This window comes from Panthera tigris, chromosome A2 (assembly GCF_018350195.1).
Source record: "Panthera tigris isolate Pti1 chromosome A2, P.tigris_Pti1_mat1.1, whole genome shotgun sequence".
Taxonomy (NCBI): domain Eukaryota; kingdom Metazoa; phylum Chordata; class Mammalia; order Carnivora; family Felidae; genus Panthera; species Panthera tigris.
This window is the reverse complement of record NC_056661.1, coordinates 127,612,446-127,639,641: the sequence shown is the minus strand read 5'-3', so window position 1 is coordinate 127,639,641 and position 27,196 is coordinate 127,612,446. Positions and strand designations below refer to the sequence as shown.

The 27,196-nt window shown below is 36.6% G+C and overlaps 2 long non-coding RNA genes across 2 annotated transcripts in view; one reads left to right on the top strand and one right to left on the bottom strand.

Annotated features, from left to right (window-relative positions):
• Positions 1-10,400, bottom strand: part of LOC122234298 — a 151,140-nt gene extending 140,740 nt beyond the window's left edge. The window contains exon 1 of the long non-coding RNA XR_006212063.1: positions 10,318-10,400. This is a non-coding gene — a long non-coding RNA (uncharacterized LOC122234298). The remainder of the gene's footprint in view (positions 1-10,317) is intronic.
• On the top strand, positions 432-27,196 carry LOC122234289. Its single transcript, XR_006212054.1, has 3 exons — positions 432-568; positions 14,774-16,110; positions 27,067-27,196. It is a non-coding gene; the product is annotated as an uncharacterized LOC122234289 (long non-coding RNA).

Below are 27,196 nucleotides of genomic sequence, written 5' to 3'. Positions count from 1 at the left end.
TGTAGTAGCAAAACATTTGATAAAATTGAAGACTTGATAAACTTGAGTCTACATACCTAATGAACTTGTAGCTCTGGGCCAATGACTATGATGATTGAATGGACTTAATAGTGTGTGTTAATTGCTAACTGATAGTGTTTGGCAAGTATTATAAGAAAACAATTAGATCAAGATAGAATTAGTACCAAGGAGAGTACTAGGAAGCAAGCCCTCAAAACGAAATCCTAGGACAATTGTTTTCATCTTTGGTCTTGAAAACACAGCTGGGATCCTTGCTTATGGCAATAGGATGCTAGTAATCCATGATGCTCTGTGTTATCACAATTAAGTGACCTGTGACTGATTGTGAGGATCTGCCGATTTAAGTGCTTTGAGATCCTGAAGGAAGGCTCCATGTTTCTGTTACATAACTATTATTTTAAAACACTGGTGAGGGAGAGACTTCTGCACTACAGAGTTTGCAGAAAGGAAACGACAAGCTTGGGTTTTGAACATTCTGATTTCAAAGCAAAAAATGGATTCACAGAATATTAATGGACAATGGGACTGCTTAACTTCCAGTGAGAAGGTAGTGGTAATTACTGTAATATGACATAAGGATGAAGTCATAATCTGAATGTTAAGAACATGAGTTTTTGGCTTTTGGTTTTTCACCAGTGTCTAATCAATCACAGTGTCTTTAGAAATGAAATATATGGGCAGTCACTAAATATTATTTGCTATGGTCTAAATGTTTGTGTCTCTCCAAAATTCATATGTTGAAATCTTAATGCCCAATGTATTAGGAGGGAGGGCCTTTGGTGATTAGGCCATGATGGTGAAACCCTCATGAATGACATTAATGTCCTTATAAAAGAGGCCCAAGAAAGCTCACTTGCTCCCTCCACCATGGGAGGACACAATGAGAAGTCTACTGGAAAAAAGGTCTTTACCAGAACCCAATCATCTGGCACCCTGATCCATGACTTCCTGCCTCCAGAACTGTGAGAAATAAATTTCTTTTGTTTATAAACTACCCAGGTATTTTGTTAGACAGTCCTAACTAAGAAACTATTTGATCTGTATAACAGGAAAAAAAAAAAAAACAGGTCTGGTGACCAAACACCAGACTCAAATAACCACAATTGAAATCATAGCTGCTTAGCCAGTTTTAATAGATTTAAGACAGTTCACAGACCCAAAGAGCCTGATTGATGGGGAGGCTGGTTCCCTTTGAGGAATGACCCTGAGTAACTGCCACACATACTGTAAATATTTCTCCTAGTCTTTCCAAAGGTATTTACCACCATTTACCTTGGTGACTGGTACATGGGAAAGATGAGACAGCCACACCTTTAAAAATGTCTAAATACAGGCTCAGAATTGGTATTCATTCTTGGATGCCCAAAACCACAATATTCTGCAAGTCAAAATGAGCATATAGTGGTAATTTGATAAGGGTGTTTTCATTCAAGTCTGTATCACAATGAACTCAGTGGGCCTAGGACCCATCCTGTGATTATATTGAGGTATAATATAATATAATATAAGTATATTGCCATAAACTTAATCAGGTTATTATACCAATTTAAGCTGCTAGTTTAGAAATAGTGCCTTTTTGGGAGCAACGTATCAAAGCTTCTGATCCCTGGTATATAGATGGTATGAGCCAGTTTCTCTGCATTCTTCTTCCAGATTCTGGAGGGTGGGGATGCATGAAGCCATTTAGGGCAGTAGAACAAGTGACATGAGGGAGTTCCAAGTGTGTGTGTGCTGATGTCTGAGAAACGACCCAGCTTCTTCAGGTGCCCTGGCTCCTCACAGCCAGGCTGGACCTCAGAGGACTTGAGGCTTCCTGAGGCAGAGCCAGACTACTTGCTGGGGAGGAGTCCCAGGTCACACTGTATTATATTCTTGCTCTCTCCCCCCAGCAGTCCAGAATTACACCTCTTTTAAAGCCGTCTGCTTTTTCTTTCTTTTATTAAAGATGACTAACAGTACTGACATGTAGTTGATCTTCTTCTAGAAACTGGATATATACAGAGTTTAGACAGAGCACAACCAATATTCTGTCAGAGGCAGAGGAGACAGAACAGGGCAGCGCAGGACTGTGGACTTCATACCTGCTGATGGGGAAGTCAGTGTCGGTGTTCACTGAATGCTGCCTCTATTTCATAACCACTATATTTCTCTCATTTCCACATGTGTCAGCTTCACTTTCTTCCCCCCTGAAATTTAATCCATTGATTTAAATGTGTAGTGTATTTAAGTTACAAATCTCACTTCTGCCCCTCTACTAGAACTTTTCCGGAAAAGCCTCCATTTCTTCCTTGATCCTGTTGCCACATGTGAAGTTACTGTCAGTGTTTTGAAGGTTGTTGCTGGTGAGCGGCTTGTCAGTCATCCTGGCTAAGGGCTGGGCAAAGCCAGTGCAGGTTAAGTGTAAGTATCTAGGAGGTGGAGGTGAGCACCAACACGGGTCACAGCGGTGGTACGTGGCCATGGCTAGGATGCGGGTGCCCAGGAGAAGCCTGGCCCTCTCCCATAGAAAGACCGAGTCCGAGTCTGCCCACCGCAAGACCCGAAAGAGAACGAGCTGCTACCCCAGCCTCCACGCTGCAGGTCTGCAGGAAGAGTACCACCTCCAGCAGCTCCCGGCCCCTCCTTGCCACGGGCTGTCCTCCCAACAGGTGGGCCCGCAGGCGCAGGCGTTGTGGCCCCTTGCACATGCCCGCCAGGCCAGACCTGAGCAAGCAAACGTCGAGAAGCCCAGCACGCTTTTGCTACTATCCCGGGTGTGGGTACCTGGTATACAGCTATTGATAGGACAATTGCTCTTTTTTTTTTTTTTTTTTTTTTTTAACTCTTTAACAATTGTGAAGAAACACAAAGAGAAGTCAGCTTTTACCTAGCATGGTCAAAAGTTGTTAACAAATTAACTAACCACTTCTCTGCCAAACTCTAGTCCACTTAAGTTTGGATCATAGTGAAATCCTACAGAATAGGGCATTTCTTCCACTACATTGATGACATCATGAAAATTGGACCAAATGAGCAGAAAACAGAGACTGTCTTAGTTGATTTAATAAGACACATATGAGCCAAAAGATGACAGAATTAATCCTATCAAAATTCAGGGTCTAATCACTTCAGTTATGTTTCTGGGATCTAGTTTTTGCGACATTCACTCCAAAATGAAAAATTATTGCATTTTCACTTTTTACTATTAAAAAAACAAATACAGTGGCTGGAAGTCTCTGAATTCTTGAGACAATGTATAGCATCTCAGAGTGTGCTATTCTTACTAATTTATGGAAACCCATAAAGTGAAAATTTTTCAGAGGGGCCCAGAGGAAGAGAGAAGCCTGAAGCTGGCTCAGATTTTAATACAAACCACTGTACTACTTGAACTTATTGATACATCAGATCTAATGATGCTTATCAGTGTCTAAGAAAAACGGGGCTATTATAAACAGCTCTGGAAATTTCCAATAGAAGAAATGCAATGTATCCACAGGGATTGGGAATAAAGGCATTACTCCATGGTTCTCTTACACAGAAAATTATTTTTTGACAACTTCTCCTGCATTGTCTCTTCTCCCTCATACCACATCTATTTCCTTTTGGGAAATTCCAGTGACAAGTTGACTGAGGAGGAAAAATCTCTGACTTTTATAGATGGTTCACAGTATATTCCTGGAACCAACAGGGAGTGGCCTTTGGTAGCATCACTGTTCTATTCAGGAATGTTCTTGAAAAATAGTACTGAAGAGAACTCTCAAGAGCAGAATTTCAAACCATATATTTGATTTTCCAATTTGGACTGAGAGATAGCTCCTGATGCATTGGCAGTGGCTAACTGACCGGATGGTCAGAGACATGGGAACAACAGAAGAGGATCTGCAGAAAAGATGGGCAAATGAATTTTTGCAATGTGCACAGAGTATGAAGATCTTTGTATCCATGTTAATGTTTATCATTGGGCATCCACTGTAGAGAACAGTCTCCAATGTCAGATGGAAAGAATAACACGTTCTGTTCATGTCTGTCAGTCTTAACCATGAATTCACATAAAAAGTGTCCACGGGACTACTCTGCATGAGTCAACCAATGGACTTTCCCTCATCTGATTCTATTATTGCAAATACTGGGTACCTAATCTGCCAATATCAGAGACCAAAACTGACCATTCTTCCTTGGGTATGGCTGGAGGACTGGCCAGATACCTTTTATCTTTTTATATTATTTTTTTAATTAATTGTTTTTTATTTATGTTTTATTTTTTTATTAATTTTATCTTTTTTAATTTACATCTAAATTAGTCAGCATATAATGCAACAATGATTTCAGGAGTAGGTTCCTTAATGCCCCTTACCCATTTAGCCCATCCCCCCTCCCACAACCCCTCCAGTAACCCTCTGTTTGTTCTCCATATTTATGAGTCTCTTCTGTTTTGTCCCACTCCCTGTTTTTATTATTTTTTTTGTTTCCCTACCTTTATGTTCATCTGTTCTGTGTCTTAAAGTCTTCATATAAGTGAAGTCATATGATATTTGTCTTTCTCTGACTGACTAATTTCACTTAGCATAATACCCTCCATTTCCATCCACATAGTTGCAAATGGCAAGATTTCATTCTTTTTGATTACCGAGTAATACTCTATTGTGTGTATGTGTATATATACACATCTTCTTTGTCCATTCATCCATCAAGGGACATTTGGGCTCTTTCCATACTTTGGCTATTGTTGATAGTGCTGCTATAAACATGGGGGTGTATGTGTCCCTTGTGAAACAGCACACCTGTATTCCTTGGATAAATGCCTAGTAGTGCAATTGCTGGGTCATGGGGTAGTTCTATTTTTAATTTTTTGAGGAACCTCCATACTGTTCTCCAGAGTGGCTGCACCAGCTTGCATTCCCACCAACAATGCAAAAGAGATCCTCTTTCTCTGCATCCTCGCCAACATCTGTTGTTGCCTGAGTTGTTCACGTTAGCCATTCTGACAGGTGTAAGGTGGTATCTCATGGTGGTTTTGATTTGTATTTCCCTCATGATGAGTGATGTTGAGCATTTTTTCATGTGTTGGTTGGCCATCTCAATGTCTTTCTTGGAGAAGTGTCTATTCATGGCTTTTGCCCATTTCTTCACTGGATTATTTGTGTTTTGGGTGTTGAGTTTGATAGGTTCTTTATACATTTTGGATACTAACCCTTTATCTGATGTGTCATTTGCAAATATCTTCTCCCATTCTGTTCATTGCCTTTTAGTTTTGCTGATTGTTTCCTTCACTGTGCAGAAGATTTTATTTTGATGAGGTCCCAGTACTTCATTTTTGCTTTTGTTTTCCTTGCCTCCAGAGATGTGTTGAGTAAGAAGTTGCTGTGGCCAAGATCAAAGAGGTTTTTGCCTGCTTTCTCCTCGAGGATTTTTATGGCTTCCTGTCTTACATTTAGGTCTTTCATCCATTTTGAGTTTATTTTTGTGCATGGTGTAAGAAAGTGGTCCAGGTTCATTCTTCTGCATGTCGCTGTCCAGTTTTCCCAGCACCACTTGCTGAAGAGACTGTCTTTATTCCATCGATATTCTTCCCTGCTTTGTCAAAGATGAGGTGGCCATACATTTGTGGGTCCATTTCTGGGTTCTCTATTCTGTTCCACTGATCTTAATGTCTGTTCTTGCACCACTACCATATTACATATCTTCATGATCTACATAATCTTCATGATTATAGCTTTGTAGTAGAGCCTGAAGTCTGGAATTGTGATGCCTCCTGCTTTGGTTTTCTTTTTCAAGATTGCTTTGTCTATTCAGGGCCTTTTCTGGTTCCATGAAAATTTTAGGATTATTTGTTCTAGCTCTGTGAAGAATGCTGCTGTTTGATCCTCTTTGATAGGGATTGAATTGAATATGTAGATTGCTTTGGGTAGTATCGACATTTTAACAATATTTGTTCTCCCTATCCAGAAGCATGGAATCTTTTTCCATTTTTCTGTGTCTTCTTCAATTTCTTTCATAAGCTTTCTATAATTTCCAGTGTATAGATTTTTCACCTCTTTGGTTAGATTTATTCCTAGGTATTTTATGGTTTTTTGTGCAATGGTAAATGGGATCGTTCCTTTATTTTTCTTTCTATCGCTTCATTATTGGTGTATAGGACTGCAACCGATTTCTGTGCATTGATTTTATATCCTGCAACTTTGCTGAATTCATGAATCAATTCTAGCCATTTTTTGGTGGAATCTTTTGAGTTTTCCACATAGAGTATCATGTCACCTGCGAAGAGTGAAAGTTTGACCTCCTCCTGGCCGATTTGGATGCCTTTTATTTCTTTGTGTTGTCTGATTGCAGAGGCTAAGACTTCCAATACTATGTTGAATAACAGTGGAGAGAGTGGACATCCCTGTCTTGTTCCTGACCTTAGGGGGAAAGCTCTCAGGTTTTCCCCATTGAGGATGATATTAGCGTTGGGTTGTTCATGTATGGCTTTTGTGATCTAGAGGTATGATCCTTCTATCCCTACTTTCTTGACGGTTTTTATCAAGAAAGGATGCTGTATTTTGTCAAATGCTTTCTCTGCATCTATGGAGAGGATCATATGGCTCTTATCCTTTCTTTTATTGATGTGAGGAATCACATTATTTGTTTTGCAGATATTGAACCAGCCTTGCATATCAGGTATAAATCCCACTTGGTTGTGGTGGATAATTTTTGTAATGTATTGTTGGATCCGGTTGGCTAATATCTTCTTGAGGATTTTTGCATCCATGTTCATCAAGGAAATTGGTCTATAGTTCTCCTTTTTAGTGTGGTCTCTCTCTGCTTTTGGAATCAAGGTAATGCTGGCTTTATAGAATGAGTTTGGAAGTTTTCCTTCCATTTCTATTTTCTGGAACAGCTTCAAGAGGATAGGTGTTAATTCCTCCTTAAATGTTAGGTAGAATTCCCCTGGAAAGCCTGGCCAGATACCTTTTAACAAGTTGTTTACCTTGGACTCTGCTATTTGATGCTGAAGCTACGATTTCCACCAATAGGGGGAACTTTAATTACAAGGACACTATAAGGTAAGAGGATAGAAAAGCCATGTGCTCCATTCTGAGTGCTCCCTATTCCTGTCAGCATCATGGCAACCATGGTTCTTCATCTTAGAAGCAATAGTTGGTTCCTAGTCACTGATTTCTTTTGGCATCCCCAGGACCAGTGTTATTACAGTCCATCAGATGTACCAGCAGCAGCCAGTGTCTCCTTCTTAGAGGTATCAGTCCCACTATGCAGGGCTCCTTTGATATCTTGTCAATGACAGCCAGGCAAAAAACTATTGCTCAGAAGTCTAGATCCCACTTTTACAGGTCCCTCCTTTCTGTTTCTAACTCATGATATCCTCAGCTTCTTCCCACTGTTCCCCAGTCCTAGAGGCGATAGCTTCTTCCCATAATTATTATCTCTATGGTGTATCAGTGTTCCTGTTTGATTTTTCAGTCCCCTCAATACCTTTTGACCAATTCCCAAAGCGGTGACAATTTTCCATTTGAAATCCCATTTCACCACAAATGAGAAAACATACATTGGAGAAACCCTGTGAATGTAATATATATGGAAAAAAACTGCCAGCAGTCAGTCCTCAATTTTTATTACAGAGAGAAACTATGTGAATGCAGTAATTCATTTGAACACATATGTCACTTTACATAAGAGAACACATACAAGGAAGAAAACTGATATAAGCACTAAATGTGGGAATGCTTTCAGCAAGAAGTAGCATGTCACTATTTATCAGAACACTCACACCAGTGTCTTTAGACCTATGACACTGGTACTGCTTTCTGAAGTGTCACAATTTGAAAGGCCCGTTTTGGCCATCTTCAAGCCATATCTCTCCACAGAGCAGAGTCCAGAACCAAAAGGGGACCCACCCAAAGCCTACTGAATCTCTGCTTAAACATGTTCCATGTAACCACAGATCTTATAACTTCCTGTCCAAAGAGCCCTAGGGCCAAATTGAGGGCCCACATGAGCCTGCTCCTTAGATTTGTCCTCTCTTGAACAGAAAGCACCAAAAGTGTGTACACACTTACACCAGTATGGTGCACAGAGGTATGTATAGGGAGGAGCTTGGTTGTATACAATGAAGGGCCACACACCCTCACAAAATGCCCCTCAAGGTGCAAGAAGATCTGGACATGAGAAGAGAGAGGGTGGTAGGCTCTAGGCCCAGAGGAATTCAGTCATATCTGTGAAAATGCCTATGAATTCAAGAACCAAAATGCAAGCACTCATGAAGAAAAGAGAACTAAAATATTAATGAAATATTATGAGTATTTGAAAGTATAAATGTGTTCAACAATAAATCAAAACTTATTATATATCAAAGAATTCATACTCAGGGAAATCTTATCAAATATGATATTATGGGAAAATAAAGCTTTTCTTTTAGATATAATCTTATGTTATAAATCATGTTTCAGATGTGATACCAAACATTTTATAGAAAAGATTACAGAACAATTTTTTATTAATAAGTTCAGTCACTGTGGAATATGAAGCCATTCAAAAAGGAATTGAATAATTTTAATACTCAGACAATGTACATCAAGCATATATACCAACTTTCCCTGAGATAGAAAGGATCTATATAACTGAAAATATAGAGATACCACACTTTCTTATTAATCTAACATAACTATGACTATGAAATTAATATAGTAAATAATACCATAACTAGAGTACATTTATCAAGATTTTCTACATTAATCCCACCAGGATGGCATAATACACAGTGGAAATATAATAATCCTTTAGAAGTTTAAACTATCATTCCACAAACCTTTTCTCCTATTAGTTCTTGGAAAATATAAATAGCTTTAGACATTTGTAACTGAATTGTCCTATCAATAAAAAGCTATTATCTTGGGTAAGTTACAAAAAAAGCCTGTGTGAAAAATACTCAGTAAAACATATCAGCAGATTGCAAAATTTCAGGGCTAAAATTAGGTTAAGGGCATTGTCAGGAAGTGAATATTTTCATGTGAAGGTTTTTGAAACAAAGTTTACTGAAACGTGGGTTAAGGAAAAGACTAGGAAGTGAAAACATAACTGCATAAACAATACAGCTCACGGAGGGATTTGGCATTGACCTCCCTAGAGGTGTGTATTGTCTATCAAAGGGGAGTGGAGCCTGGGGCCGTGGAGATATTACAGGGGTTGTAAACCAGAAGGGGCCTGCCTAACCCTATTCCCACACCTCCAGATGTTTATTATGTACATTCCAGATCTGAAGAGCCAAGGATGGTTTGTCTTCTCTTTCCAAGGAGAATTTGTTTACATGAGAGAGTAAAGATTACTTTCTCTCTCAGGAGGAGAAGAGAAAACAGTTATCCTTCTATATAAACTCTGAGATTCATATTTTTGGGGTTCCTTACTCATAGTAGAAACTCAGGTACATATAAGGTCACATCTACCTGGCCTTTATCACATGACCCAAGAAAGGGAAAAACAAATTGAGACAAAGGGAACGAATGCAGTTATTACTATGAGCAATAATATGTTCCTGCCTCAGAAACCTTATACCTATCTTCAGAATAATTCAAATAAATATAAATGTTGAAACTTAATAGGAAAGACCTTCCTACTTTCTAATCTTATATTACATACCATTAAATTAAGAGAGAAAGACTTTGAAGGCAAAAAAGGAAAGAAATAAAACAGATGGAAGGGCTATGCCTAGAAAAGAATTATAGATGAGCTTACTGGCACATGGAAATGAGAATAATCGGAAAGATACGAAGCCTTTTAAGATTATGAGAGAGTGATACTGCCAAAAAACCATAAATTTTGCCTTTAAAAGTCTGTGATTGTTCAATGCTTAAAACAACCCTTGGCTCCACAATTCTCCAAGGTCAGAAATCAGACTGACAAAGCTATGCAGCCACAAAGGAGAGCAAAACCCAAGATCCATTTTCAATGTGCCCAACAAGGATGGAAAGAAAAAAAACAAAACCAAATACCTCATGATAAGTGGGGTCTGGGACCCTCAGATTCAAGAGCAACTCTAGGAGCTTAATCACCAACTCCCCACACTCCTAGGGTAAAGGATTTCATAGTACCTGCCAGCAGAATTCTGGAATTTCTCTTGACCAGTGATATTTGGTGCCTTTAGAAGTGAAGCAGAAACATTTAATGGTCACCAAATATCCATGTACTCCCCTACTTTCCCTAGCCCCTTTGCAGTCCAAAAAATTGTGTTAGGAATTTTAGCCAAAGGACTATGAGCAAAAGTCATGTGGGTCACTCTGGCAGAGTAGCATTAAGATACGGTTTTCTCTTCCCTGTAATGGTTACCTGAAAGCTAGGCAGTGTTTCTTCATGAGACAAGCCACCTGGATCCCACAACTTAGAAGGAAGCTGCCCTTGAGAACCACCAGACTGTTCTGAAAGAGTGAGAAATAAGTACATGTTGTTAAACCTTTGAAATTTGGAGGTTTCTGTTACTGCAGCATTACCTACCCCTGCAGCTCTCAATCAGGGGTGATTTTGCCCCACTGGAGACATTTGACCATGTCTGAAGGCAATTTGGATTGTTACAACTGGAAAGGAAATTCCTCTAGCATCTAGTGGGTCAAGGTCAGGGATGCTGCTAAATATTCTGTAATGCACAGAATAACCTCCCATAACAGAACCATTTGGCCAAAAATGTCAATAGTGCCACTGTTGAGGAACCCTGGCCAATCCTAACCCAATCCATACAACATTCAAATGGTCTGTAACGTATCATTAAGTGACAAAATCTCAGATTTATTTGGATCATTTATATGCAGCATTTTGAGATTGTATGACTCTCCCCGTGTCTGTGCATGTCTATAATCTATTCTTCCCACACTCTCCAGAGTGATCATTTTTAAAAAATGCAAAGCAAACCACATCACCTTCCTGCTCAAAACTTCAAGGAATTCAATCATACTCATAATAAAAACTCTACTCTGCACCTTGGCCTATTAGGCTCCTGCCCTCCCACCTTCCCAATACCCTTGCTATCCCTTTAATCTACGCTTACAAGGCATTATACAGTCCTAACTTGCCAAGTACATTCCTGCCTTGGAGCCAAAGACACTGCCCTCCTCCTGATCTGTTTATCCTTAGATAACTGATGTTCCTGCCCTCAGTCAAGGGCTCTGCTCCTTATGTCTCCTCCCCAGAGAGGCTTTCCCTGATTATTCTACCTGCAATGGATCCCACTTCCAGTCAGTCCTTATCCCCTTACCCTGCTTTATTTTCCCTCACACAACTTAGGCTTAGGCTTCCCTGAAATTTTGCTGTGTATTTCTTTCTTTGCAATATTCCTCATCGAAATTAGCTGAAGAGGTTTAGTATTTTCCCCGTATCTCTAGGCCTAGAATCCTGGCCAAATCTTAGTAAGTACATCATGAATACTTGTTGAATAAATGACTAACTGGATGTAAATGTATTGAGAGATACCAGGAACTGTGTCCAAATGTTAATATTGGGTTGTACAATTTCAAAGGATTTTCACTTTCTTAGAATTTTATACATTGCCTCATTTTCTACCTCTGTTACCTTTATAAACCAATTTTTATTTTACTCTTCAAAAAAAATATACAAGTTTCAATACCACGTGTGAGAGAGTTGAATTTTGGAGGCAAATTCTTCATTATATACATGAAGAGAGGAATTATGTAACAAATCTATATTTTGGTTTGTTATACTCTCTTGGAATCAAATGAAACAGATCAGATTCCTTAGTTATGTATTTTAATAAAGAATTTTCTTTTGGTGGATATTAAGTCCACCTAAAGAAATATAGGGTTAAGAATTTCCCCTAATACCTCAAAGGATTTCAACTCAAAGTACCAGGTTCAAGTTAAAGGAGAGTTCCACAGATAACATTTGGTTATAAAATAATAACCAATCTCAACCTTCAGAGTAGCTCTTAGAAACTAAGTATACTCCTATATTCATCATTGGTGGGCTCTCAATGAACTGTAAAACATGATAAAGAAAATATGAATTTGTTTTAATGAGAAACTCTGGATACAAGCCACATTTGAGCTAATTAAAAAATAATGGACACTAAGTATTGAGAAAGGATGTTAATCTTCACTAATGAATGATAATGTATTATGATGTTATAATTAAAATGTACGTTTCTTTTTGAAATGAGAAACATAAACAAAATAAGAAAGATTTAAGATGGGCTTATGAAAGTCAGTAATCTGAGTTTATCTCTGCAGAAAAATCTATAGTGGGTATGGATAGTGAATAAAAAAGTACAAGCTTTTTTCACATACTAGAATGACATATTTTCAGGGTGTAAAAACAAATATTGACATTAAAGTGTTCTTGTTATAAATACTTTTAATAAAAATGATATCCTAAATAAATAATATAACTGTAATACTTTAAACTAATATTGTTTAAGTATCTCAATCAATGCATTTGTGTTTAGCCCTGTCCAACAGGAGAGGAAAATAAGAATGAACAACTGGAAAGTACTTCAAGTTTAAAAAACTAGATATTAATGACAAAATTGTTATAAAATGTTGGATAAATAATCCCCACGTTGGTGCAACTAGTGGATTTTTATCTTAAATAAGGTTGACCAAAATACTGAGTCATTTACCAATGAAAAAACCCACATGTACCTTAAAAAGATAAAATGTCTATTCATATAAATTGTCATTCAATCAAAATAGCACAGAAAATATTGAGACAATATATCCAAGTATATGGAAAGTGGGTAATGAAATCAAGAACAATAAGCCAGTAATGTGGCAAAGTTATACTTAATGTATATTCTCTTACTTAATACTATTACCCAGTTGAAAGATGTGACTATGAACAGAATATAAAAGATGTTTCATATTAAAGTTTTATTAACAATTTTGACATCATGCTCCCTGATATTTGACTTCCAAAATTAATACAAATTGGTTTGGATATGAACACAATCCTGTAGACAGGAAATGGATTTTTAGATTAAGCAAAAGTTAACCACAAATTAATATTAATGGAACCCATCGAATAAGGCTCCAATCAGCTAACATAGCAGTGAACTTATGCATTGGAAGGCATTGAGTTTAATGGTAAACAAAGTATTTAATTGAGTATTTACTAATGGGTAAAAAATGAGCTTTAATTACATTTGCTGATGACATGAAAATAGAAGAGTAGTGAAAAATGACAAAGTGTTGTGCTGGGTTTTAGCAGGAATGAGGTTCTAGGTGTGGGGAATAGATGCTTTAGACAAGTATTACATGGGATTCCATCTTTGTGAGTTGATTTTTTGGGTGTTTTGTTTATTTATGTTGTTTCTCCTAGGCAATGACTTTCTTTGCCTGAGAAAAGTAGCACCCACAAAAGACTGGGCAGATTTGGAGATTCATGGCAGCTTTTAATTCTATATTTTATAACTTCACAAGAATTACTTTAACCTGGAAGTTGCTTGACAGACTTTGACAATGGTCAGAAAGGATAACCATAAAAAATACAAAATTATAACTTGATAATTTATTCATTCTATAAATATTTATTGTGTTCCTAATCTATGCCAAACATTGTCCTAATATGTTAGAACATTTGTGAATAAAAATGATTAATTTTTGTCCCTGTGAAATATATACCATAGCAATTACTTCTTCCTAGACTTCTTTTTCTCCCTTAGTGACACTAAACAAGGTTTTAGCTGAAAGCATTATAGCCATTCTCCATTAGATGGGAGAATGGGAGAATAAGCATTTATGTAGTACCTACTGTTTTTGTGTGTTGCATATTGGGAGGCACACAGATAAAAGGCACCTATTGTCACTGGGAAAGTATTTAGGGGCAAAAAAATTAAGAGGTGTTACCTAAGATTTGATGAAATGTGTTTGATGAAAAGTTACTGAGGCATGAGACAGTTTGACATATTTTATAAATGTAAAGAATGTATTTTATAAATGTAAAGAAGATGAAGGTACACAAAGGCCAGATCATAATCAACCTTGTATATCATGCAAATAAGTTTAAAGTGCTGTCATGGGGAAAGGGGAGTGAATGAAGGATTTGTAACAGGGAAATACGATCAGACATGTATAAGGTTCATGCCAGTGAAGAGGAAAATGGGTCTAGATACAGGGAAACTAATAAGTACATTGCAATAGCCCTGGGGACAGATGAAAAACCTACACTACTTGGGGGTTCCCACTCCCATGTCCATATAAATGTAAACTGAAATGAATTCAAATTAAGTAAAATTAAAAATTTAGTTCCTTTGTCCCATTACCCATGTTTGAAATGTTGTACAGCTCAGATGTGGAACATTTCCATCAGGTACAAACATTCTGTGGAAGCAGTGGCTACATAACTGTGGACAACAGTCACCTCCTCTGGAGAAGAAAGTGAGATTAAACTGAGGGAGGAAGGGAGAGCCCTTCAAAGGAGAAAACTTTAGATGATTCAGTGTGTCTCTAGGTTTTTATTTTATTTTTTTACAAGAATGTAACCATGGGCCACTTGTGAAAACTGAAACAAAAAATTAAACCCTAAATTTGGTAGTTATTGAAGGGATGAAAAAGAAGGAACAGGCAGAGGGGTAGACTAAATCTCTCTTCAAGCTTTGTTACCTATTTTTAATGATCTCTATTTGACCTTGGCTAGAATTTAGGGAATAAACTCTGAATATGCCAAATACTTACTAGTATTTAATATAAAATATTTACATTTAAGGAAACAACTATCTGATGCTGTGTGTTATTGAAATTACATTTATTACTCATTATTATTATTATTATTATTATTACAGGGAAAAAATCAACATTCAAGGACATGAAATTACACTGACCATGAACCATACATGAAGAAGATTTGGACAGAAGACAGAGGACTTTCTTTTTGGTCATTCTATCCACCTAGGAAGATTGTTGAGGTCTGAGTAGGAGACAAGCAGGGGTAGTGTTGCTATTGGAGAAAGGCAGGTACATAGCAGTACATAGCAGTGACTGACTGAGCAGGGTCATGTTGTATATAGGGGTTGATCCTTCAGGGATATGGGAGAGAATATTCATTATGAACTTGGCGCAGATTTAGAGTACAAATGTTTGGCCAGTATAATGATTGGCATTCTCTGGTATTATTTTAATATTTAAATGCTACAGATCGAAGACAGGAAAAAAAAGAGAGAGAAGATCAGAGAAATCACCTCCTTTGAAATAAGGAAAAGAAGAAAACAGGACAGAAATATCTTTTCACATCTAAACAATCCTTGATACTAGAATTTCAATGAAACTAAGCCTACAGAAAATGGTGAAGGAGCTGAGGTTTTGGTAGTAGTAGTCACTGTTGTTTATTAGTTTTTATTTTTTTTTCTGTTACTTCTGTAACTTCTGTTACTTCTGTCCTTTTACCCATATCCATCTCTTTGTCTTATGTAATTTAAGGAAAGAAAAACACAATTCCTATGGCAGGCTGCAGTCTTTTAGAATGTGCCTTTTGTTTCCTACTAAGGGGAAATCAAATACAAAGAGGAAAGTTTCCCAAGTTACTAGCTCAATATAAGTGAATGAAAAAAAAAAAAAAAAAAAGGAAGAAGAAGAAGCTTTTCCTTCAAGTGCCTAACATTCATAAGCAGAAGGATGAATTAACAGAATGACAGGTGTTGGGAAATGACAAAAGGAAACATATTACTGATGGGAATCAAATTACTTGGTCCTCTGTTACATTCCAGGCATAAATAAAGTAAAACAATTAATCTCTTATTTCTGCCACCTGTAAATCTGCCAGGCATTGCGTGCTCAATAGCATTAATGGATCGCTGCGGAAAGACAGGGTCTAATCTTTCTCTACTCTGTAACTTCAAAACCACCATATTTGACATATGGAATCATCTGCTGTAATGTCTATATGCCAGTTCATGAGGCAGAACAGCTTTTGGCCTGAAGAGTCCTCTCAAATTCACTGAAAGTGGGTAGAACGTTTTAACATTCATTCATCAGAATGGAAGAGGAAGAGTACATGGTCTCACCTCTAAGTTGTAAGCACTAAAATGTGGCTAATTTCTGGATTGTAAGGCAAGAGCAAGGAAGGGAAACGAGAAAGGGTGAATTGGAAAAATTGTCTTCTGCTGCTTCTGTTTGTTAAGAGGTTAGTAAATATAATTATTTTCTATTACCATTTTTATATTTGGGAAAAAATTAAACAAAAAAAAGTATTATTTGTGGTATATGCCACTAAATTTCCACATTTTTCTACATCATTTAATCATAATTACACAATTATGCTTTTAGAACTCTGCCTTCATAATGACAGATGGAAAAACCTGAGTAGGCCTGGAACATGAAAGAAATCCTAACACTGTGACACTTCCATCATCATAAATTAGCCTGGAAGCATCTGACTGCAGACCTATGTATCAATTCCTACCCCAAAACCATCATGTATCTAAGGACATTCAGCCAATTTCTAGGCAGTGCCTATAGTATTTTCCTTTTTCCTGATATCGGACACAAATCTTCATCCTCTGTGTAGTTTTCTCTGATACATGGCAGGCATTCCTAAGTAACTGGGCATATGTCTGACCATCCCCATCTTTCCTTACGCTGAGGTTATGTGGAAATGCATTGGTAGAACTCATGTAAATTCTGTTAAACAGCAGACTTCCTCAATTTTCATAAGAAAAATTGGTTCTTTCTACACAAGCATTATTTTCTTTGCAACAGCTATAACTGAAATGAAAAAAGATTCTGCTTGTTTATTTACTTGGCATTTTCTCCCCCAAGATTGTCACCAACACATTTATTTCTTTTTAGGTCATCCTTTTTTTTTGAGTGACTTAACAGTTAATCATAAGTCTTGTCATGACTACTGCAAGCAATTGGATTTTGTGTGATTTTTAATGAAACCTTGCATTGTGATATTTCAGTTCCATTTTTGGCTTGTGGTGATAACTTATTTGCAAAGCACAATGAGGGAAAAGGAGGAAAAAGAGAGAGGTGAAAGCTCTGGGGTCATTCTGGCTTATTCCAGTGGTTATATATGTTCTCAGCATTTGTATCCCCCACATCCTCATAAAATAACTGAAAGATGAATATTGCCTAGATATAAGAAAATGTGAATTGACTATGGCCTCTTAGAAATTCCATACCCCATGGAGCCACCAGTGGTGTTTTCATCTCTTTAAAAATGTTTCCACTTTGATTCCTATTTTTTTTTTCTTTAGAATCAAGCTTTGTAGTTAATTGCTGATAACATCGTTTTTTTATTTAGTCTTATATTGAGCAATCAAGTCTGCTTTCTTCTCTATCTAGTTTCTAAAAATCTTGCTTATTTTAAGGATTTTTCCCCCTGAGGTTAGCGAGTTTCCTACAGCTAACAACAAATGCATTAAATATCCATCCCAAGAAAAATGGCAATCTGAGTTAAAAAAAAAAAAAAAACTTTCAAAAATATGTTCTCAAACTGAGTTTTGTAATTATGGATCTGGAGAATCATTTACCCTGTTTAAATCATCCAGGACATTTTCCCCACGCGTTTACACATTTTAAGATGCTGACTAAGACAATCTGAATACAGAAGCAATGGGTAATTGTTGCCTCTGCTTGACCTAGGACAGCTGTGTCCAACTTTGTGTATTTATAACATATCCTATACCTCCATCCAAAGTCTTTTTGTTTTTTTAATCAAAATAAATACTGAGTATTGATTCCAAAGGCTATATGAAATATACAGATTTGGGGTCAAGGAAACATAGGTATTTTCTGATATAGCCCAGTAAAGAACTTGCTAATTGTTACCTTGGGTTTTATTTTTTTTTAATTAAAAAAATTTTTAATGTTTATTTATTTTTGAGAGAGAGAAAGAGAGACACCATGAGTGGGGGAGGGGCAAAGAGAGAGAGAAAGAGAGACATAGAATCCGAAGAAGGATCCAGGCTCTGAGCTGTCACCACACAGCCCAATATGGGGCTTGAACCCACAAACTGTAAGATTATGACCTGAGCTGAAGTTGGACGTGTAACCAACTGAGCCACCCAGGTGCCCCTACCTTGGGGTTTTAAAGAAATAACCAAAGAAAAATTCTGGACAGAGGATGCAAGTTTGGCTACAGGGCAGTGGCTGAGGGTGTCCAGTGTACCAATGAGTGAAATGGCCTAAGTGTTGGCAGATCTAAAAGGTGGAGTGTGGTTAAAAGTGGCTGAACAGTAAAAAGCATGGCACAGGCCACTAGCCAACAGTCATCATCATGTTAAATGTACACTTCCCTTTACCATCCTATCCTGTCTTTAATCTCTAACCCATCACTTCTAGCCTTCTCCCTTATGTCTCTCCGAAATGATTAAATTAAAATAAAACAAAAACCCATAAACAAAGGCAACATTTGATTCAACAGAAAAAACTGAGTAGACAACAACATCCCATATTTCTTCTAAGGAACTGTGAAAATACTCCAAGTGTTTCCAATTCTTTAAAATAAAATTGCAGGCCCTCAGAGAGAGGGAGCATTAAAACAGACATTGAATAAAGCAAGCACAAAGCACATCCACTGGCTCAGAGATCATTTTCATACTTCTGACAGGTTAAGCAATCTTAGGAAAAAATTAGTATCTTTATGTTTCAACTTTGCTCATTTCTCTAAATTTTTAAACATATTTTTAGGGGCAGTATAAATGGTCATTGTCATTATTATTTTAAACTGTTACTAGAAGTGTTTGGGATTTGGAAAAGTATCTCAAGTACAGATAAACTCATCAAGTTGTTTTGGTCTTTTGAGCCCTGCTTTCCCTAATTTTTTTTAAAAATTTATTTATTTTATCTTGAGAGAGAGAGAGAAAGAAAGAGAGAGAGAGCAGGGGAGGGGCAGAGAGAGAGGGAGAGAGAGAGAATCCCAAGGAGACCCTGTGCTGTCAGCATGGAGCCCAATGAGGGGCCAGAACCCATGAACTTGTGAGATCACAACCTGAAGCCAAAACCAAGAGTCAGATGCTTAACTGAGTGAGCCACCCAAGTGCCTACACCCCCACCTTAATTTTTAAACCATTTACCCATTGTGCAGTGTTCATTTGCCAGCCCTCTACTGGTGCCAGGATATTCATCCTTTCTCTTTGTTTTCCCTATCAGGATAATGTTTAAATCACATTTATGCCAAAGAAAAAAGGGGGGGGGGCGGGGATAAAGAGATGATTTCTTGGTGTTTTTGTTCCTAAAATGTCTACATTTTAAGAGTCCAGATCTATGGCCTAAATAAATAATGCTTAGAAAGTAGACTTTGAAGGACCAATGAAAAGATAGCAGATGGATTCCTCTGCAAACCAGCCATTGTATTGTTACACAGACAGTTCTTGAGGTTGGTAAGGTCAGATGAGATTGGTTAAAGTTTGGTGATTTTAACTATTTTCTTATCATAGGTGTCAGAGTATTAAACAAGTATCCTTGCCCATACCTCATGATCAAAGAGTACCAATTTCTAAATTTGTCTCTTGAAAATGGGGCCCTAGAAAATTCTTAAGAAAAAGTTGTAGACTCCAAAAATGTATGAGGCATATATCACTTTTTTTTCCTTTACTTTAATTAGGAATGAAAATCCATTCAGCAACCAAAAGCAACATTCCAGTTCTCAATCTATTGTCTGGAAATCATTAAAAAATGGGATAGTCAAGATGCATATTCCTGTCAGTTTTAAAGAACATGCTTCTAAAGGCATAGAAAACTTAGTTGAGATAAAACTAAGGCCACAGAAACAAATGTGCCCACTTTTAAATAAATGTAAGGATATAACAAGCTAAATATCTTCAAATTAGAGGTTGAAGTTTTGAATCTGCTCTTTGTTAAAGCTACTCATGCCTCAAGAAATTTGATTCCAATGTTCTTTGAAAAGATTTTCTAAATTTAGAGTAAAATCTCTTTCACTAGAAAGTCTTGTAAAACCCTATTATGATCATTCAAATGTAAAAGAAAAATGTAGGTAAAACTCATGAAAACATTCTTTAAAACATTTTTTTTAATGTTTGTTTATTTTTGAGAGAGAGACAGAGAGAGAGTGCAGGGAGAAGGCAGAGATAGAGGAAGACACAGAATCCGAAGCAGGCTCCAGGCCCTGAGCTGTCAGCACAGAGCCCGACGTGATGCTCGAACTCATGAACCGTGAGATCATGACTTGAGCCAAAGTTGGACATTCAACCGACTGAGCACCCAGGCACCCCTCATATGAAAACATCCTTGATATGTTATCAACATATTACACTCATTTTCAAGTGTGGTCAATACTTTGGAGTTTGTCAACAACTTGTGATACCAGAACCACACCATTTAGACATGTCTCATTCGCCAGCTGGTACAATGCTAGACTGTCCACCATGGCCGCTGAAGAGATACTTTGAGGTGCTAGTCCTAGAAAGGCACTCCACTTTTAGGTCTTAATCTTTTATTTTTATTATCCAGCAAGGGAGCCCAGTGACCCACACAAACCAGTTCCAGCCATAATCTCTGGGAAATCATTTGACCTATAGTTCCAGCCATATTCTCAGGCAGCAGTCTCCCCTTTTGGTGGGCCAGTTCTAAGGAGCATCTCCATCCCTGACAAGTTTATTCACCTCAGCACACTGTGTGTTCTGTGGTAGCCATACCTGTCTCTTTGAAGAGATCTGGACTCATCCTCAGGAAGAACTTCTAAGTTCTCTGTTCTTTTATTCTGCTTCCTGAATGGACTCTACTGATACGCTAATTCTACTTTTGAAAAAGCTTATTATCATGTCATGGAAAAGGTAAACTGGTTCTTGTTCTACACTAAATTATATGATCAAAATTATATGATCATTAATTATCTTAACAAATAGGAAATATACTAGCAAGTTATTGAAAACTGCTAAGATAAAAGTTGTGTTATGATAGACCAATGGTATTACTAAAAATAACACATATATTTGAAATTATTATATTTTATTACTATGGCTTGGAGAATAATTTGATCTTTTAAAAGTGACTTCTTATTAGAAGATGGTATTCCCTATTCTGAAGTAACTATAAATTATACAATAGTTAGTACATAAAGTGATTACAAAGTATTATAGTTTATAGCAGAGTAAAATAAGAATAAGAGTTTGAGAGACTCAGTTTTATCAGCTCTATGGAAGAATGATAATATTTAGCTCTCAGGTCATTTCAAGTGATTATGACAGTGACTGTTATGGCATCTAGTGCAATACCTAGAATATAAGAGACAATAAAAGGACAGAATGATGTATGTAAGAGAAGGTCCTTTAAAATCTTGAGTCGCCTTTTTTAGTGAGTGGTAGAACCAGAACTGCAATTTGCAAGATTGCCATTCTAACTCCGAGGCCCATACTCTTGCTAATTCAGTAAGTATAATTTGGAAATGGAGAGAATAGAAAAGAGGCACATGGGAAGTAAGTAATACAGTATGCTGATGAAAACATCCCGTCCTCAGCAAATATGAGTTATTTTGATTTGTTCTAATGTATTATCTTGGGTAACAGTAAACTCTACACTGTGCAGTGATTTAAAAACACCTCATACATTCCTCCTTTGCTTGAAATCACACTTACCCCTGCCCCTGGCCTTTCCCAGTCCAGAAACAGCTAGCTTCTTTCCATCACAATGCGGGCAGCCAGTACACTGAGATCAGAGCTGACTTCCAGAATGAAACACATTTGCTAGATAGTGACAAGATCTGTAAAAATCTTTACATAATCAAAAAGGCTGTATGCTAAGGAGGTAAGTAAGGCAGGCAAGAAAAAAAAAAGTATTGCCACGTTTTAACCAAGTGTTTTACTAGACAAAAAGGAGAAGAGATTGGGGCAGTAACTACGAGGTAAAGGGATACAATAAAGCCATTTGAATTCCACAATGCTTTATTTGGCATAGCTAGAGTTAGAAAGTGGTGTAAGCTATGCTAGATACAAAGGGCTGGATTTGAAAGCTCTACAGTTAACAGAAAGGCAAATAAGAATAAAACCAGAATAGCAGACATTTGATCCCAGCTATAGTTTAATAGGAAGAATTTGAAACCCTATTGTAACAGACACATCAAAATTAAAATTAACATGCAGTAAATCCTGTCTCAAATGCACAGCTGATGCTTTGAAGTGTATCTCAAGGAGGCAGTGATGAAGAGAGAACTAAAAACCAGAGCAACATGCTCCTAGGCTTACACTGTGACTGCACTGGGTGAAGTTATATGGTTATGGGTTATCTTTCAGACGTGCATAGGTCTTTCAGATAAGATTCACACAGACATGATTCAAGAGTTTTTAGAATTGAATAATGGAGTGTTCCAAGAGAATCATGCAGCTAGGACTCATCAAGAGAGAGACAGTAAAAGATTACAGTAAGGAAAAATATGTGCCCACTGCCACAGGGAAGTGCAAGAATTTTTAAAAGTCAGCACAGGCTGTATAAATTTGAACACCATATCCCTATGCAGTTCGTGCCTCTGTTCATGCATTTGTGAGTGTAACTTTGTATCACTTTTATCCAAAGTTAAATGAAGAGCCCCTGTATCTATTTGAATTAAAACAATATTCTAAGTTTAAAATAATTCAGAATATGTAACAGCTAGAAAAAATTCAGTTTCTAAATTGTTAAAAAATGTATAGAAAAATGTAGAACTTAGAAAAAAAAGTATAGCCCTTACAATTTATATTACAAAAGAATTAAGTCTGAAAATTGTTAAGTATCCAAGAAGTTACATAAAAGGTATATAGCACATTACTTCATAATGTTGAAATTTATAACCAGTCTCTTTAGATTCTATTTAACATTTTACTATATGTGTTAATCCACACAGTAAAATGGGAATAAAAATATCTTAAAAGCATATACATATCATTTTTGACTTAAAATATGATTGTCTACATAGAAAATCCAAGAGAATCTTCAATCACTCAGTAGTAATTAGCAGTAGCTTGTAACAAATGTATTAAGTTTGCTACAGGAAATTAATTTGACCCTACACAGTCTAAAAAAAGTTAAAAATGTATTCTTAATATAGCATTTAATGAATTAGCAAAATATATATGGAACAAAAATGTGGAAGATCTTTCTGGAGAAAAAGTATAAACCTTTAATGGAAATCAGAATAAAAAGATCCAAATAGGGACAGAGTCCTCATTCATGGATGGGAATACTCACTAACATGGAAATGGAAAAGATATCTGTGTTTTTTTAAATACAATTCGTTTCCCATCAAATTACCGTTTTTCACAGAAGCTGGATTATTGAACAAAATCTTACATAGAAAGACAAAGGACTTAGTAGAGTTTGACAAATTTTGTAGAAAAAGTTGGTGAAGGAAGCTATACACACACCTAAAGATACTCATTCCACTAATGTTCACCGAAAACACTTCATGCACTGAACATTGTGTTAAGAGCTTCTAATAAATCAGTGAACAAAACTGATGGAATCTCTGACTTCAAAAGGATTCATTCTACTTAGGGAGGTTGTAAGGTAATCAAAAGAGTGTTGTAATTTTCAGGATTAGACATTAGAACAAGGGATAAGAATAGAGTCCAGAGATAAAGCAATACGTTTATGGAAAATTGCTACATGTTAGGGGCAATAGTATATATTAGTAATTAAATATTTAATAAATAATGCAGAAACTAATTTATTCACATAAAAAATAACATTAGAACTATACTTTCTATTATAAATAAATTCTGGGTCAACTAAAGATCTGAACAAGAAAGACTATGTTGCATTGATTTTTCTTAAAAAAAAAAAAAAAGATGCCATAGATAATTTTTACATGTCGGCTGGAGATTTATTAACTAATATGAGTAAGTACAAACCCAACAAAGAAAATACTGATCCATTTGACTACACAAAAAAACAAAAACAAAACAAAATAAACCAAGAAACACAAAGTGCTCAGGACATCAAAATACCACTAAAAAAAGTGAAAATACAGACCATAAACTTGGCAATAGACACTTGTCACAAATTTAATAAACACAGAATAGGTATCCAGAATATATAAAGTACCACTAAAAAGCAATAAGAAAAAAGCAAACATTTCAATTGAAAAAGATAAAGGACATTAGCAAACATTTTACGAAGTGAAAACCCAAATGGCTAATAAACATGTGAACAGATGTTCATTTTAATAGCAATCCATAAAATGCAAATTAAAACAAGGCATTATTTTACATTCATCAGATTGGTAAAAACAAAATGTTGACAATAACAAATGTTGTTGAAAGTGTGTAGCAGAAAAAGTTCTCATCACATGCTTGTGGGCATCTGAAATGTTGCAACCATTTTGAAGAGCAATCTGTCAAGATCTGCTAAAATAGAAGTAGAAATTAAGCAATTCTCTCATGAGAGGGCTCACTTTCTGGGTCTATACCTTCAGGAAACTCTCATGAAGGTATCCCATGAGACACAAACAAAAAGGCTTTTAAAAACATTATTTTTAATAGGAGTAATTATGAAAAACCTTAAGCATGAATAAACAGAATAAAAAATAAATGAATGTGAATGGATTGTGACGTTTATATAATAGTGTATAGTAGCCAGTGAACTAAGGTTTCATCTATTGACATTGATGAATTGCAAAACATGTTTGACAAGTACATCACAATGTCCAATACAAAATGATACAATATTTTGAAGTTTAAACATGCAAATAATACATATTTTATTAATATATGCACATATATAGGTACATGGGTAGAATATATAAAACACCACAGTCAGAATTTTCTCTGCATATGGAGGGAAAAGGACTGGTTAAGGACAACGTCTAAGGGTTTGTAACCTCAACAGAGTCATTTTACTTTATCAAAAACTATGAAGCAAATATGGCAAACAAAATTTGGTAAATTTAGATGGGGTATTCAGATATTTATTAGTATTCTTTTTGCTTGAAATACTTTCAAAATTTTAATAATATCCTTTAAAAAATTAGAGAAGAATAGTCATGGATTAGGGTGCATTTCAATTTTTAGAGACTCAGGCTATGAGTTAGGAATTGGCCCCAATGCCCACCTGGGCAATATTTAAGAAAAGATTAGAATATATATATTTTGGAGGGAAAACAGACAATCCTTCAACATCTCCTTAGACCTTTTCCCAGAATGATGATAAATAACTTTAAATATATGAAGGTTTCTAGGTGTGATCTATGATTAGAGCAGGAAAGCTTCAGCTGAAGGAGTAAGAGCCATTTCTAGCAATGCCAGCAAAAGGCAGAGAGAAGGAGACAATTTCTAAAAGTCAACGGTGTACTACTCAGGGTAATGAGTACTCTGCTCAGATTATTCCTCCTTATCTGGCTAACCCAGAGAGGTTTTTCCCCCCTTTTCAGTGTCTGATGGCAGCAACAAGAATGGTCACAAATGCTAGGATGCAGGATGGATAGCAGAAAAAAATCGCCGGTGTGCAATTTCTTAGAGATGTTGAGGCCTAGCAAATGCAGCTGCTTTGAATTACACATTAAGATAGGAAAAAAAAAATAATGAGTAAACTGAAAGAGGCAAGGAACTAGGAAGAAATGAAGTTTTCAACCTCAGCCTGGCAAACAGGATACCTGAAATCTAGTCTATCTATTTTGTTAAATAATTGTTTTTCTTAGGCAAACACCTTATCCTTTGGGGGAAACTATGAGTTTCCTCATAGTATGAGAGCACTTAATATTAACTCTCTTTCTTTTAAAGTCTCATCTGCTTTAAACTTCTAAATCTCTACTTGGATGTTATCATCTTTCTGACATGGAGTTGGAGAGGAATGGATAACTATCATTTCTAACTAACGTCCCCAAAGTAAGCTCTTTGTTAGTCCAAGCCTAGTACTTCCTTAGTCAACACAGTGATACTAAACAGTCCTTAGCATTGGGCACGGTATAGTACTCTAATGGCACTCATTAATTCACAGATCTTTCTGATGAGGTAGGATCTCTATGGTTAACTGTCTCCCAACAGTGGCAGTCAGCCAAAAGTAGTTAACAGTGTCTGCTGCTGGTTAATTCACTGATTATATAAGCATTTGGGTTGTTTAAGGTTTTAAATTCCAGTTTAGTTAACATACAGTGTAATATTAGTTTCAGGTGTACAATATAGTGATTCAACACGTTCACTGAACACCTGGTGCTCATCACAAGTGCACTCCTTAATCCCCGTCACCTGTTTCACCCATTCCCTGCCCCCACCAATCTCCCCAAGAATTTGGTATTTGAATACAACACTCTCATCAGTGTTAATGGCAACTCAGACATTTCCATTGTGCTAATGCACTTTTGACAACTGCTGAAGTGCATTACATTCAGGAAGTCTGCTTGGTGCATCTTTTCCAAGAACTGATTGTGTTTAAGCAAATTACTGGCTCAATCTCAGGCCTGACATTTGTTAAGGGAGGCACTCTGAGGGCTGGTTTCACTCCTCTCTGCTTATTACTGAGTTGAATTGTGCCTATGTGTTACACTGTTCTATGATATGACAAAACTTGAATCTAATGATTCTCTGGTCAAACTAAAGATTTCAGAGTTCCTTAAGATAAGCCACATAAGACTTCTATCTGTGAAGCCTCTCCATGGATCACATTTCAAATCTAAATTATATGAATGATCTGACATCCCGGTTTTATCAGTTCACTAACAGAAATGTGTAGGGAGGTATTCAGATGTAGCTGGCATCTTAGTTTTGCGTGTAAGTGATATCTGTGCTTTACTGAAGCTAAACACTCTTCTACAGCAAGCTGCACAATGATGATTGCAAACCGGGGAGCAGCGACTTTGGTAAATGAAAGCAATACTAACAGTTCAAAATGCTGTGTTAACACTTCACTGGTCGTTTTATGGGAATCATATCTACTATATGTCTTCATACTGTGACAAGGAATCTTTCCTCATTGAAAATGAGACTAAACTCATCAGTAAGGAGGAAAGAAACACTATAAAGACAGAATAACAAACACTTTGGACTCCAGCTGATACACAATTTGGTAATCCCACTATTCTAACAGTCAAAATTTTTCCAGCATTTATTGTTATTTTCCAGGCTTTATTCTAAGTGCTTAAAGTGTGTGTTCTCATTGAATACTCATAGCAACACTATGAACTACTGTTATCTCTTTTATATCGATAAAGCAATCCAGAATGGTCTGGGAATTTCACCAAGGTCACACAGATGTTAAATGATCGGGGCGCCTGGGTGGCTCAGTTGGTTGAGCGTCCGACTTCAGCTCTTCACGTCTTGCGTCTTCACGTCTTCACGTCT